The 13,360-nt window shown below is 50.0% G+C and overlaps 1 protein-coding gene across 2 annotated transcripts in view; it reads right to left on the bottom strand.

Annotated features, from left to right (window-relative positions):
- The window catches only part of Grid1 (glutamate ionotropic receptor delta type subunit 1), a 748,494-nt gene that overhangs the window by 618,766 nt on the left and 116,368 nt on the right, over positions 1-13,360 (bottom strand). The window lies entirely within an intron of this gene.

Raw genomic sequence — 13,360 nt, 5'->3', positions numbered from 1 at the left:
ACTCCAAGGGGCACCACCACTAGCCATAAGCTCACACCTATTAGGGACATCAGAGAAGATACAAAGACCCTACTCCCTGCAACACAACTCCCTGAACCAGTTTTGAGGCAAGCCTGTCTTATGGATGCTCTGTGTGATGGCAGGAGTGTGGGAAAGCAGATGCAGTCTCAAAACACAGCCTGTGAATGGCAGAGAGCCATCTGCTACACGCGGTAGGCTTTGAACAACTTTGACAATGCAGTTCCTTCGTGGGAGCCCTGGAGTTTATGTAATGCTTCAGACAGGGCTGAGAAGGAGGCGAAAAACAAGAGCGCTCACCCCAAGTGGAAGGAAGTGAAAGGCTGGAAAATATGTGAAGTGGGGGGGTGTTCCCTTCACAGGCTGGCACCAACAGCAGCTTCTCCCATACCAGGGCTTTGCCATACACTCTGGGGAACATCATAGGTGATAACTCAGGCCCAGTCCCCATTGATGCCTCCACTTCACATGCCAAGGGCTAGAGTTGGGGAACAAAGGACATGGGGTCTCTCAAGGATCTCATAGTCACCCAAATGTTCTGTCCCTCCATGCTGGTTTCACAGAAATCCAATCACATTTTATCTATTTAAAGACACCCAGCGAGGACGAGGGAAATGGCTTCACATATAAAATCCTTGCCCCACGTCATAAGGATCTTAGTTCTGATGCCCAGCACCCAGAAACAAAAGACCACACATTCCTTAGGTGCCCGGAGTTCTTTGAGCTTCATCCATCTTAACCTGTGTATTGTTCAGCTCACATTTAGGAAGTCCTGTTGGTGAGACTTCAAGAGTGTAGCTTCTGACATGCCTAGAGCTGCAATCTCAAAGCAAACTCCCCGTTCCTCTGGATCTTACAACCATTCCATCCCTTCTTTCAAAATGATTCTTAAGCCTTAGGTGCAGGAGTTATGTTAAAGACCTATCAGTTGGAACTGGGCTCTACAACTCTGTGTTTTGATTGGTTGTGATTTTCTGTAACAGTCTATCTGTATTGGTTGTGATTTTCTGTAACAGTTTATATGTTGCAAAAAAGAAAAAAAAAGCTATGGGCAACTAAGGAATGCTGAACAAGAGTCTTCCCCAGGAAGAACGCATCAATTGATTTTCCCAATACCAAATGGTCAGCCCTGAAAATACATATATACAAATAACACTACACAGACTTAGAAGGTTGTATTTGTATATTCAGGAACACAAACACACATAGGTAGCAACAACCAATGAGAAAGGAAGCCATGAATTTGAAAGAGAGCGAAGGGGGGGTGCATGAAAGGGTTTGAAGGAGGAAAGGGGAGAAATGATGCGACTGTATTAGCATCTCAGAATAGAGCACACCTATAATCCTAGCACCAGGCAGGTGGAGATGAGAGGAACCCTGTGGCTCTCTGAGCAGCTCCACGAGGTAAGTCAGTGGTTCAGTGAGAAATACTACCTCGGTGACAGAAGCCAGCACCTGATGTTGACCCCTGCATGCACTCACACACAGGCATGCCTACCTGGGGAACATCTGGCTGGCACACCACGCCTGCACTTAATGCTCCTCATTCTATCTCTACATTCTCAGTCACCTGCCTCGGCTCTGGAACTCAGCTTGCTGCATACACATTCTTGCTTCAGGACCGAATCAGCCTCCCCAGCTGACCAAGCCCTTCTTTCAAGATACCCACACTTTCCTTTCCTCGCCATGGCACTTCACATTGCCTCTATAGCCCCCTGACCCTCCTCGGACCCTCCAGCTCAAGGAGGACAAGAATGATCTCTGCCATGCTCATCACACACACACACACACACACACACACACACACACACACACACAGTGGGAAAATCATGGCATCTCATAAAGATTTGTGCAAGGATACAGTGTGGATCCTGATGTTTTCATACCCTGTGCTCCTCATTCCTCTCTGGGCACCTATCCAGACCATGGGAACAGTGCTAGATCCAGAAATATAAGAGGATACTTGGTGGTACCCAGAAAACACTGCAAACCTTCAGAAAGATGCAAATAGGTGTGTGGGTATAGAAGTGCTAGACCCTAAAAGCACACACAACCTTTACAGCTGTGCACCAAACACCATAACAATATGGGTAAGTACTTGTCATAAAAAAGGTACATGAAAATCATACAAAAATACATGTATTATGTATTTTACAACGTCAATTAAGTAAAATTCAATATGTATGAAAGAAAGACTAGAAAGAAAAAATGCAAAATGTTCAAAGTGAGAGCAATTTGGGAATGCTTTTCTTTTTTTATTTTCCTATATTTTGCCAGAATTTCATGACATGAATAGGTAATTGATTTTTAAAAAGCAGAAAGAATCCTCCAATGATGGATAAGTGGAGAATCATGGAGGAAAGAGGGCTACTGTGTGAGAATTTCCTCTGCGCCAGCTCTGTGGAGCATTTGATACGTATGAATCCATGTTGTTCTCATTATAGCCCCTTAGGAAACAGATTTTTGCTTCTGCTTCTGAGATAATAAAACGAGAGGCCACACAAGCATCAAGGGATGGGGCTAGACGAAGGTGAACTACCAGGCCATTCCCAGGCTGCAACAGACATGGCTGAAATGCTTCTGAGACATGGTCAAGAGAAAAAAAAACTGTATGCTGATTGCTATGTGATAGAAACATGACTTCAAATAAGACAAGAAACCCAAATGGCGAAGACACCGTGATAGTGAATGGGTTGCTCTTTGATTGTCTCTTCAATACTAAGACACTGCATTAAGATCCTTTCAAATAAACTGAACAGTGACAGACTTAATGGTCCAGGAACTCCATCTCCTGTACCCTTCCTACAAGCCATCAGTTACTCCTGGCTTATTACCCATCTCCCCAGCTCTCTCTTAAGTCACCACCTGACTTCCATTGTAAGCCAGCTCCCTAATCTATATACACCAAACTCTATTGAGCCTCAGTTTCCCCATTTGTACATACAAGCCACTGAACACCAAGGTTTGGCTCCTTCCCTCCTGTCTATTTCGCGTAAATGCCCAACACACCAATAGCATATATGTCTCTCCTTGTGCACTGTGGATCCTCCCAGGACAAATGTTCTACGGTCTGGCAAGAGGAAAGAGAAAGGAGGTTTTCTAGGATGCAGGAGATGTAGTTAAGTGGTTGGCATCAGAATCTCAAATGAAGTTTTAAACCAATAGGGTACAGTATGATGAAGACCCAAGGACTGTGCAAAATTGCTCACCACAAGCTACCTCACCAGATCTGGGAATAGCATAGAGTCTCAAAAACACAAGTTCCCATTTCGTCCATCTGGTCAGCAGCCATGTGGCCATGGGCACAAGCTCCTTTCTGAGCCTCAGTGTTCTAGTCAATGGAGACAGGCGTCTCCGCTTACTGACTCAGAACGCCAATCGCAAGTGCCTTCTCCACCCCGCACAAGGACGGTACCAAACAGACATCAGTTTCCTGCACAAGGACGGTACCAAACAGACATCAGTTTCCTTCCTCTCTCCAGGGACCCTTCCTATCTTCCTCCAGCAACACCTGCACCCAAGTCATGCCCAGGACCTTAAGAAGTACCTGTTACCAAGGGGTGTGGAGACTCACCCCATCACTTTGGAGCCTGAGGCAGAAAAACTGTCATGAATTCAAGGCCTGCCTGGGTTACACAGTGAGTTACAGACCGGCCGAAGCTACACAGCAAAACCCTGTCTCAGAACTCCCCTTTAAAAAGTCACCCGGACTTTGGAGAAGAGGAAAACAGTAAACAAGTGACATGAAGATATTAGGGGATAAACTATGGAATGGAGGGGACCTGCAGGAAGGAGCAGAATATGGAAGAAGGGAGGGGAACAAGATGCCATGATGAAACATAAGCTAAACTCAAAACTCATTTCTTTTTCCAAAAGTAGTAGCCATAAGACTTAAGAGCCATGCTGCTGCTCCCACCTGTGCCGACAGCCTCTTCCTTAAAGGGGCATGGTGGCCCCTCCTATGACAACCTGTGGTATAAAACAAGCACCCAGCCTCTGGAGCAGGGAGGATTATTAAGGCTGGAAGTCTCTCCCAGGCGCTAATGGAGAGGCCCAGTGTGAGTCAATTTTCAATCCACTGTGAATGGCCGGCTAATTGGGGCACTGTTGAAATGATGATTATTTGGAGGCTTCTAACATAAAAATAATAAGATCAAAATACATCAGATCAAAGCCAAATCAGCTATTAGCTTAATCAAGGTTGTGTGAGATGGGATGTTACACAGTTCATACAGCGCTTGTGCAGAGATGTTGAGCAGACCTTGAGCTTGCAGTGCAGGGACCCGCTGTGGGGCTGGCAGAGGAGCTGGCCTTCTCTGGGGGTTTCTCTCCTCCACCACACACCTCCCCCCAAATCAAGTACAGATGACAGCACCCACTTCACAGAGGGGTTCTAAGTGTAAACTCCAGGTGGACAAGAGTTGCTGCCTGCTGCGCTTTGTCCTGCCCTGACATACAGAGACCCAGCAGGCTGTAAGGACAAGTGCCAGAACATTGTGAGCCCAGACATTTCCCTGCTCTTCCATCTTTATGTGTAGGGTCCCACACCCTGCCGAGCACATGGCAGGAACTCCACAGTCTAGACTTTCCAGATGAAGCTCAGCAGCGCTTCCGCAGGTCTCAGGAGGATGACTGACTTTGATATCCTTCTTTTCTCCCCGTATCATAGGCCATAAAGCTGATTTCTGCCTTGATCACCACGCAGGTCCAATAGATTGGTAAGTGCTCCCTGAGCACAGACATCTCATACGCAGGAGGGAGAAAGAAGTAGAAATGCCTTGCAATGAGCAGCAGTTCCAGGTTCCCGTCTAGGGGTGCACAGAGTCTCCACAGAGGTCTCTAAACCAGTCGGTAGCACTAGGTTCCCAGAAATAAGGAGGACAGAGACTTCTTGGAGCTCTTAATTCACAATCACATGACCAGCAGCCTCCCCTGAGAGGATGAACACAGCCGAGCATCTGGGTAGGACACGTCATTTCACAGAATAGACTTTTGGTAATGTTCACCCTAGGTCCTGTGGCCAGGGCCATACAACTAAGGAAATCAGAACTGGGCCACTAGATCCTTCCATAGACAACAAAGGAAAGAGATGCTGAAATAGGGTCCAAGACTCACAATTGACTATCCAACCCTTGCTTGGATAGAAATGCCTGTCACAGCAAGCTCGGCATTCCAGGGAAGGAACAGGCAAGTGGGAATAAGGCTTCAGTCCCCACTGACAGAATTCCTCAGCTCAATGAGCCCTGGGTACCTGCCTATAGGAGAGGGCTAAAAATGAGCAGCCTCCAGGTATGAAGGTCATAGACACTGGAAAGGACACTCTTCTCTAATCCACAGGTGGGTGAGGTGATGCTCCAGGGACTTCTGCTGGAGGAGAGTCTCCAATCTGGTCTGTCTCACCCAGCAGTGAGGCTGGTCATTATCACCCTTGTATTACCGTCTTCCAGCTACTCCGACTGTCTCAAGGCCAGGGACAGTCACTCCTGCTCCCCCGGATAAGCCAAACCTGTCCTTGTGGGGGGCCCTGCTCCTCTGAGGTCTCAGGTCTACAGCCCTGAATCAACTGGCCTCTGGGTTCCACATTAATGAGCAAGGGAATGTCTCCAGAAAGACCAAGCAAGAGAGAGCCTCCACCTGGAGCAGTGGCAGCCTCCTATGGGTCCTGTGGTTCCGTCCTGCTTTGCCAGGCTCAGCTGGTCTCTGCAGGTGGCAGAAAGGAGAGGCAGGCTGGAAATGGACCCAGGTCAGGCCTGCCCACCCAGGAGCTATGGTCTCCGCAGGGAGTCCAGCACCTCTGCCTGCCCCACCATGCCCACAAGCAGCAGCAGAGCTCTTGGGGCAGCTTGTGCCCTCTCTCCCGAGCCACCCCTGCTACCTGTACCCTGCCCTTCCTCCTTTCAACTGGCACTGGCTTTATGAATATTTGAATTCTAATGGCTAATGCTTTAAATTAAGGTAGCATTTATAAATACTTGATAGCCCATGAATAATTGACCAAATTTAGTATTGTCATAACTCATAGTAAATTATTGATCTATGGAGAATAAATATTTTTCATCTTTTATTAAGACATGGAAAGAATAAACAAAACCACAGGCCAGGGGGGCTTTGGAGGCAGGGCTGTAGAAGGCCTGCACTGGATCTGTGGCCCTGGAGCACACAGGTCCTTCCCCAATGCTCCCAATGGGACATGAAGTCATCACACACACCCGACCCTGGTCATTCACTGCCTTCTTCATCACTGCCTCCCTCCCTGGTCTCCTGGAACCCAGCTCCATGCTGCAGTTCAGCTAATAACTTTGCCTTGCCCTTCAAGACAAACTAGAGGTGATGATCGCACACTCACGAGCCTTTCTACCCAAGGCTGAGGAAGGAAGCTCCCAAGACCAGTCCTGCAAATGCCTGGCTCTGCTTCTCCCACGTCCTATACTTAAGGACATGGAAACATTAGGCTTCCTTGCACATTTACTTCTGAGCATTGAACCCTAGCCCTGTGGAAGCTTCTACAGTTACTGTTCCAATTCAGAACCCTCCCCTGAGTTTCTAACTCCAAACCAGTCCTGACCTGATAAAGCTCATACCTGACAGGGGAGAGCTCCCAGGGGTGTCGGAATGTTCCTCCACTTTCGGGAGCCGGGTATCCCCAGTCACCTGTTCTTGACCTGTCTCGCCTTCAGCGAGTCCGACATACTTCATCTCCCAAGTACACTCCGGGTCTCCTCCATTTCACTGCCTCATCCTTGGCCCTCACCCTAGCCCCTCTGCAGCAGCCCTGCGTACATCTAACCACTCAAACAGAACTTAGCGACTGGGCCCTCACGAAGCACCAACCACAGGGTGCTGGCCCCATACAAAACCACATTAGCTTCCCAGCATCTTCAAAGCAAAACGGAAAGCTTAACACAGTCTCCACAGCCTCGTGCAATCCATACCAGGCGCCCTACACCCTAAGGAGCCGGAGCATACACAGCCACCTCAGTATCCAGCTCTTGAGGCTCCTGGGTCTCCCCAAGTACTCCCAAGAAATCTATGGTGCTCCTTCACACACCGTCTACCCAACCTCCTTCCATCTGCTCCACGGGTAACCAGTCCTTCCGGAGAACTTTTGCAGTACCTAATCTTTCTGCGCTGCAATTTGCTTCAGACCATGACCAAGATTTACCACTGTGGAGTGTATGACCACTATTCCCAGTCTCCTGCCCTTGCTACTGGTGTGGTGTGGTGTGTGTGTGTGTGTGTGTGTGTGTGTGTGTGTGTGTGTGTGTGAAAGCACCTGTCAGCTCGATCTTTCAGACCCTGGCCAGTGCCCATGCTGCAGAGCAAGCAGCAACCTATTTATAATACCAATTAACCTAAAGCAGGAGCAGTGTACGAGACTGCACAGGCAAAAGCCAGAGCTTTCCAGCTAGCCAAGCCACTTCAAAGGAAAAGCCCACCCAGAGACCGGGAATTTTTTTTCTCATTTGTTTGTTTTGGGTTTGGGGAGGGCTTATTTGTTTGTTTTTCAAGACAGTGTTTCTCTGTCTAACAGTCTTGACTGTCCTGGAACTAACTCTTGTAGACCAGGCTGGCCTCAAACTCACAGAGATCCACCTGCCTCTGCCTCCTGAGTGCTGGGATTAAAGGCCTGCGCCACCACCGCCTGGCAAGAGACCAGGAATTCTTAACACCAATCTGCATGCCACTCTAAAGAGGGGTGTCCAAGTGAAAGATTAGTGGGGACAAGGGAATAGTAGCAAAAACAAAAGAACTGAAACCCAACCCAGCTGAGTAGAGCCAAGAGCAGCAAGGCCAAAGGGTCCCACAGGACCACCCCTGGACTGTAGCCAGGGCAGGTGAGCAGCAAAGGCAGAGGACTGCCTGGAACCAACAAGGAAGGTGGAGAAGAGTCAGCGGCGCCACAGGGTCTCTGGAGCCTCATCCCTCTGCCAATTAATGAATCAAAACGGATTCCCTGCTCCTGCGGGCTGGAAAGGCAGGGAACACTGGGTGGGAGTGTGTGGCTTATTTATAACTCTCCCGCTCCTCGTTAATGACTTTTACTGCTCTGCCAATGGAACACCAAGCTCCCGGTCGGGATTCACACGGAAGCCTGCTCTGGGGAAGTTATATCAGGACAGGATGAGTCCCTGGCATGCCAGCAAAGCACATTTTTGTCTCCGAGAACCTCGAATGCTCAAGCCCTCCTGCAGCTCTCTTCGAACCCAAGCTCAAGGGTCCTCCAGGACACCTCCACTTGCTCCAAACTTCTGCTTCCCTCAAGCCAGGGTATAAGCGATGCCAGGGCAGCTTTCAAGCTCTCCATTCTACAGACCGAAGCTCAGCATCCAACATGGCCCTGAAATACCTGCCATGGCCCCACTGCCTAGGAATCAAAGCTCACTTATAACATCCACCACCACCCTCAATCCACACACAGGAGGACACCAGCCCTTTCCAAAACTCATATGCCCTGTGCTCTCAGCCTGTGCATTCAGTGCTTAGACTAACCCTATAAGTTTGCACATGCTGGCTGCCTTTCCTATAGTGTCCTTCCTCCTCTGCCTTAGATGCTCCCTACTTGTCCCCAAACCCCTTCCAAATCCCTCCTCCTTTATGAAATTATTGGACTTAACCTTGCTGGGTAAAATCAACCATTTCTTTTCCTGTAAGTCTAAGAATACTTTGTCCTTTCATATACTACTGAGCATATATTACACTGTTTCCTGTCTGATATTTAAGGTCCCAAGTAGAAAGACTGAGGCAGACGGCTTCCTAGACTCAGGGCCTGATGCAGAGATGCTCACGGGATACTGGATGACACAACATGTATGCAGAAGCACAGGTGTGTACATGCCAATCATTTGACATATCAGGGTTTCAAGGTAAGGTGACCCAGAGAACCAGAGGCAACAGGAAATCAAGCCTTGTCCAAAAGCAGGGCTGGCCTTGAGCACCCCACGAGAGGAAGGATCCTGGGCTTCCAGGTCTCCTGGATTTAGACCATGCCTGTTCCTGTGTGGATGAGACAAGCAGTCCTCCACAACTGACTTTGTCTAATTCTGCTCAGGTCCAAAGCTGAGAACCTCAAGAACAGCAGGGCTGTGCTATGTCAAAGGAAGGGATGGACAAGCAGCCCAACCTGAGGACAAATGGACCCATAGAGACCAAAGATGGAACAAGCTGGAGCCCTAAACAATGCTGAAGAACTGGCTCAGAGGGGACAGGTAGGACCTGGGCAGCACAGGCACTCCAGGAACTCAGCTCTGGGGACATGGGTTAAGGAATGAAAGAACACAAACTGCCAGGGAACACCCCTATGTGGTCACAAACAAGCAGGCTAGCAAAGGAGTCCCAGTGTAATGAGCAAAGGAAAATGTTGTCGCTGTTATTTTGGTGGTGGAGGAGAGAGGCAATCCCTGCCATAAGCCCAGCAGCTGCAGGCCCACCCACCACACAGATAACTGAAATACAGGCCTGCCTGGGAGGTGGGTGCTATACCCTCTTCTAGACGAGAGAACTGAGAGCAAGCAGCCAAGCTGAGTGCATTTTACCAAAACCCACAGGGGTGAAATTTCCAAGCTGCTCAATTTCTGTTTCAGAAGACAGAGGAAAGAAGGCAACTGGTAGTGTCTAAAGCCATGTCTGGTGTGTGGTAGGTGTGCTGAAAAGGCCTGCCTTCTGCTCTTAGTATGTGTCCTTCTCAGAGTGTGTGAAGAGACACAGTGAAGGCTGGAGGGGGTGTTGAGGACCTGGGGCCAACTCCATTCAATGTGTACAGGAGTTGACATTACAGTGACATTCCTTAGGCATTGTCATGGCTTGCTCTCATGTTCTTGCGCTTACGCTTGGTCCTCAACAGGGAGGATGTAGATGAATTAAGTGGTGTGGGCTGATGAAAGAAGTTACGTAGCTGGAGGCAGGTTCTGGCCTCACTCTGCTTCCTGACAACCCAAGGGTGAAGAATCTCCTCTGTCATGTGACATGCTCCTGCCCTCAGGGTCTTCTGCTCAAGTACCTGAGACCAAGCAGTCACCCGTGAAGCCTCTGAATCCACAGGTAAAATAAAACTCCTCCCGTAAGTAGTTCCGTCGGTCATTTGGACACGGGCGTGAGACTAGCCACTAGCACAGAAATTAACCTTCAAGAGAAAGGGGTGTTGTTTAGCTCTCCTTCCTGGAGGGTCAAGAGAATTACTTGATATCTGACCCTCTGAACCTCTGGCAAGAGCCAGACTTCAAAGCAGAAACTGGGGAGCAGCGGAGACCACAAAGACTGGCATCCTCGCATTCTGAGAGCATATCTCCAGTGACCTAAGAAACTCCAATAAGCCCTATATCTTATAGGCTTTCAGCACCTCCCAATAGCACTGTGAGGTCCAAGCACTTGCACGGGGGGGTGGGGGGGCTGTGAAGGATTGCCCACATTCAGGGCTCTACTGGGGAAGAGATGGGTGAGGTTACAAATCCCTCTAGAATCACAGCTCTCATTAGAAAAGCCCAAGTCCCCCTTAACCAGACATTCACAGTCTAGGCCTAGCTCAAAGGAAGAGCAGTGTCCCTGTGTCTGTGGACGTACAGCTCCCAGAAGCAACACCTCCCCTGCAGGCAGTGTCCACCACACTCCTTAGCTGGCTCCGGGAAGACCTGCCCTCCAAGCTCTTCTCCTGGCAACTCTGGCAATAGCCTGGTCTCCTAGCAACAGACCATTCAGAGGTCCCTGGACACTAGGCCTGAGGAACCAGGCGCGAGCTAATACATTCATGGCCAGCCAGATAACAGAGCCTGTCTTCAGCCTGCCCACTCCCTCAAGAATCTCCAAAACCACCTCCGGTCACCATCTCTCCTCTGTGATCTCCTGAAAGGCAAGACCACCAGACACCTGGCCTTAATCCTAACCCAAGAATTCTGTTTTAGATCCCAGTGGCTCCCCCAGATGTGAAACTGATGCTTAGCTGAGTTGCTGTCACCCTTTCCCACCCCAGCCTAGATGTGACTTCCTCAGGATTTCTTCAGCTATCCCTCCATGTATGTCATCCCTTCATGGTTTCCGGTCGTTTGTGCTTTCTCTCACTGTGTGACGTGTGGTATGCAAGCATGGGTACTGGTGTAGTGGGGGCCTTGAAAGCATCATTGTCCCATTGGTGCCCACACCGCTCCCCGAGATCGGGCCAGCTGTACTGAGAGCCCCTGATCCAGTGCTTGCCCCGGGTCCTACCTCCAAACGCACCCACAAACCACGTCTGCAGGGTTCCTTCCAAGAAAGGTGGGGCAGGCCCGATCCTTCCAGCCTTCCCAGGGCCAACTCCAACGCTTGTTACTAATCCCTCTTTTTGGCCATCAGACATCTAAGGGCAACTTCCTGGTTCCCAGGTGCCGTGTAGGAACCTAGAGGTTCTGCTGTGGCAGCTCCCTGTGGCTTCCTGTGTCCGCAGCTTCCTGATTATAAGTTAACATCAGTGTGCCCTTCTAAGCTTTGGTTCACTGCTAAGCCCTATAATCCCCCAGACCCTGGGAAGTGCCTGCCTCCTTCTTCCCAAGGCCTCCAACCATTCTTCCTGCTATATAGATGGTATAGCTCACAGTCACTTTGTGTTCAAGGATCTATCACTTCCTGGGCGGAGCTACCTAAGGACATCTCTGTCCCTAGCACTTGGTACAGCAAAGTGATACTAGGTACACCAGCCATCATGAAGACAGCCAAAGATGACTATACCTAGCAAGGAAACCTTGGAGGCCACCCTGTGGATGCCAGGACGAGCAACCAGAAGGATACCCATACACCTTGCTCCCTCCTAACTATGCTAACTATGAGTGGCTACGCCCTCTGCTCCATGGCCTGTCACCTGGTGTGGCCATGACTAAAGCACTGACCTCCCTAGTGAGTACAGTTTCTCAAACAGGCAGAGTTGTGCCTCCATTCCCAGTACTAGGCGCTACCCAACCAGGACAGCCCAGTTCCACCCTCTACCTTCCTGTGGTAGCTGTGCCCAGTGCCCTAAATGTGAGCCGTAAGCTCAATGCTGTTAACTTCACGGTACTCCCTAAATATGGGAACAGCAGCTCCCTCTGTGGGGACCTCTACAGCCCTAGCTGCTTTCCCTTTGCCAGTCTGCCGCTCCTCTTCTCATGGCTGCCATCAGTCCCTATGTACCTTGTACCTTGCAGCCAAGGCCAGGGAGATAACTGGCAAGAGAATCCCATGGTGCTTTCACTCGCCCACATCCTCTGGCTAAATGAAGACAGGAGGGAAGGGAGCTGAGAGGGAAGAAAGGATACTGTCCCCACCATTCCAAGTCATCTTGCCTAGACAAGCCCAAACAAGCTGTGCTTGCATTTGCTGGCCAAAGCCCTTCCTCGGGGGACTGTGACCAGATGGTGGATGGGACTGCTGAAGTGTCTCTTAAACACTAGCTCCATCCGCCAGCCAGCCAAGGCTCTTCCAGGGACAACCATGGCAGGACAACACTAGAAATTTCACCACCCCAGCTCTGCACTAAGCCCACAGACCAGGCTGCTCCCTCCCCTCCCCCCCTCCCCGCTGCCACTCATAGGAACCTTATGCTTTCAGCCTTATGTTGTAAAAAGGGAGGGAGGGAGAGAAGCGAGAATGGCAATCATAGTACAAACACCGTACAACGGTCCTGAGATGACAGCCTAGGGCACAAAATATGCCTTGTGTAAATTCTAAAATATTTCCCCCTTGGGGAGTGTCCATTATTCATTTAGTCTTTCACTTGTCAAGCACTGATGCAAAGGGCACCCGGGAACACAGCTACGAGAGCGCGGCTGGCTGCTGTATAGCCTCTGAGGGTGGCAACACAAAGAATGGCGCTTCCCTCCCCATCGCAAACAACTGGGGAAGCCAGGGGCAAGTCTCCAGGCCTGGGGTCACACGGCCTGTGCCCAGAGCCTTTGTCTCATGCTGCATGGATCCGGCTCTTGCTGAGCCATCTCTCTGAGCTCAGCCCAGGCCCCGTTATTGTGGAAAATCGCATGGGTTAATCCCAGGGATGTCTCAGCCCCGTCAGTGTGGCCACCTCACCCAAATGACAGAGTCTGAATCCTGGTCACCAAGGAAAGAACCCAGCCATGTCTAGAAACAAGGGAGACCTAAACCAGCCAGAGCCAGGTCTGGTTAGCAAGACACAATGTCCACAGCGTTTCTCTGCTTGTCATGGCTGCTTCTAAGCAGGGTGCCCAGGTGCCATGAGGAAGGTGAAGGGTGAGAGGCTGATACCTGGCCCAGGGCTCCAGTCCTTCCTCCTCATAGCTCTTTATCCCATCATAGCAACACAGTCTCAGAAACCATGGAGCTCGTCCTCCGTCAGAGAGAACACGCACCTGCCACGTCGACATGACTG

Source organism: Microtus oregoni, unplaced genomic scaffold (genome assembly GCF_018167655.1).
Source record: "Microtus oregoni isolate MIOR12 unplaced genomic scaffold, Mior012 000013F_ref0000133, whole genome shotgun sequence".
NCBI lineage: Eukaryota > Metazoa > Chordata > Mammalia > Rodentia > Cricetidae > Microtus > Microtus oregoni.
The sequence above is the reverse complement of the archived record's forward strand: the minus strand, read 5'-3'. Positions and strand labels throughout refer to the sequence as shown.